This window comes from Limulus polyphemus, unplaced genomic scaffold (genome assembly GCF_000517525.1).
Source record: "Limulus polyphemus unplaced genomic scaffold, Limulus_polyphemus-2.1.2 Scaffold2649, whole genome shotgun sequence".
NCBI lineage: Eukaryota > Metazoa > Arthropoda > Merostomata > Xiphosura > Limulidae > Limulus > Limulus polyphemus.
The window spans coordinates 87,515-89,575 of NW_013668259.1; the positions used below are offsets into that span (position 1 = coordinate 87,515).

The 2,061-nt window shown below is 37.1% G+C and overlaps 1 pseudogene; it reads right to left on the reverse strand.

Moving 5' to 3' along the window:
• Positions 1–1,417, reverse strand: part of LOC106467531 — a 2,442-nt pseudogene extending 1,025 nt beyond the window's left edge.
• Between the last annotated feature and the right edge of the window lie 644 nt (positions 1,418–2,061).

Consider the following 2,061-nt stretch of genomic DNA (forward strand, 5'->3'; position numbering starts at 1 on the left):
AGCTTTGTACTGTTAGTTTCGGTTTGTGTTTTAGTGAACACTCCTGAAGAAGCTGTAAAGCGAAACGTTGAGTGTTTAATGAAATAAAAACAACATTTTGGTGTTTTATAAGGTCGTATAATTTCTAGTATTCAAACTGAAAACTGTTGGAAGCATCATCTTATTGGTTACTTCTGGCCCACAAGCTTCAACCAAGACATTGATACAGAACAAATAAGTCATGCAGGGTGATAGTTCTGATCTCGAGATGTGTATATCACCTTCGGGATAACTGTATTGGTTGCCTAGTCAGACCCAAGTTTCTCAGTAAGTTTCTTCAGATTTCCTGTGGCAGCTTCTCTAATAGCAAAGACATGATTAGCCAGTCAAGTCATGCAAAGCGTGTCCAACCTTTTGTCAAAGACCTCCACCCTCAACTGCCCTACTGAATAACGGCATTTACTCATAAATACTAGTCAAACCATCCACTCCACAGCTTCAGCTAATTCAACAATAGTAGACAGTAAGCTCTGGCACAATCAAGATTGGAGATGATGCTCAGGCGAACTTCTGGGCACTCACCCTTCAACTGAGAAAAGAACATGAGAAGTGAATGTTCAATAGTGTTATGTTTCGCCACGATAGGAAATAGGCCTAGTATAACTGAAGCAAGCGCTGACGTAACATGTTGGTCTGGATTTGATACTAGGTCTTTCACATAGGAAAAGATGTTGTTCATAGTTATTTGTTTTTGAACATCTTTTGGCAAATTTTGACAGAAATCTTTAACTTTTTGTGTTGGTGCTTCAGCATCACAATCTTTCAAGGGGTTTTGCAAATCTGGACTGCGTAACGAACTCGCCAGGACTTGTCTTCTGCTGTTTCCTCTTCTATATCCTCTTTCTGTAAAAGATTGGTAATGGAATCCCAAGCATAAACAGCTAATAACTTCACAGAGTCTTGTTCATGTAGTGCAAGATTGGCCCACATGGGAATTAAGTCAGACTCCATGTATTCTGGTTCAGTTACTTTGGCAAACTCACCAAGTTTCCCCTTTGCAGCACCGCCAAACCATGAGTGTGTCATCCTGGCAGAGGTTCCTGAAAGTTTTGATTTCACATGAAATTCTTGGGTAGTTGACATTGAACAAAACACAAGCTGAAGGCCGTGATGTAAACCAATCTCTGGATTCAATTCGTTTGACCAAAGGAACAAAGGGCTGCTCCAAGTCTGCAGTGCTACTTTGTTGAGATATATTTCGAAGAGATTTTACAGCATTATCTCGAACCATTTCTTCTACTTTCAAGTGGCGACAACAGTGTACATTATCAGTTAGGGTAAAATGTCCTAATTATTCAGCTAGGACCTACAGAGGTTCATCTTCATCGTATATTATTTCAGTATAAAATGATATAAGTTCCTTCTTCTTCTTATCCATTCCATAGTATATTGTCCTTTTACGTAGTGGTTTTTATTTATCTATAATTCGTAAATTCATCAAACAAAATTAAACTTGCATTTCAAAATGTTCTATGGTTACTTTGATGCATTGTTGAAATGTCTATACATTCAAGTTTGGAGACTTTTACGAGTTATGAATTTTTATTAATACAAGGTCAAATGTGGCATAATTCCATTCACCTGGTGCTATTAACCTAATTTTTTTCTTCTAGCTTCTTAAGTGTTCAAAATGCCCTTGAAAATACGGAATTGTTGATTAATAATAATAATATTAAACTTAAGCCTAAACTTTCAGAAACTCTCCTATGATATATAGAGGGTTAATCGCAGGTTATAAGATTTGTTAAGTATGTCGTACCTTCGTAGATGTGGGCAGTGTAACACTGTTCTATTGATTTCACAGCGAATTCCCAACCATTGGATAGTGCAATATCTACAGAGTTGAATGGAGAAAGATATCACAGCCGTTTTCAAAGATAAAAAAATATTCATAAAGCAGCATTATTAAATTATGTAGTGCCACAGACCAAAACATTTTGAAACGAAAACGAGCCTTAAATTTTCAGCGTGGGTTGTTTGTAGTTAAGCACAAAACTATACAATGGACTATCTGTGCTCTGC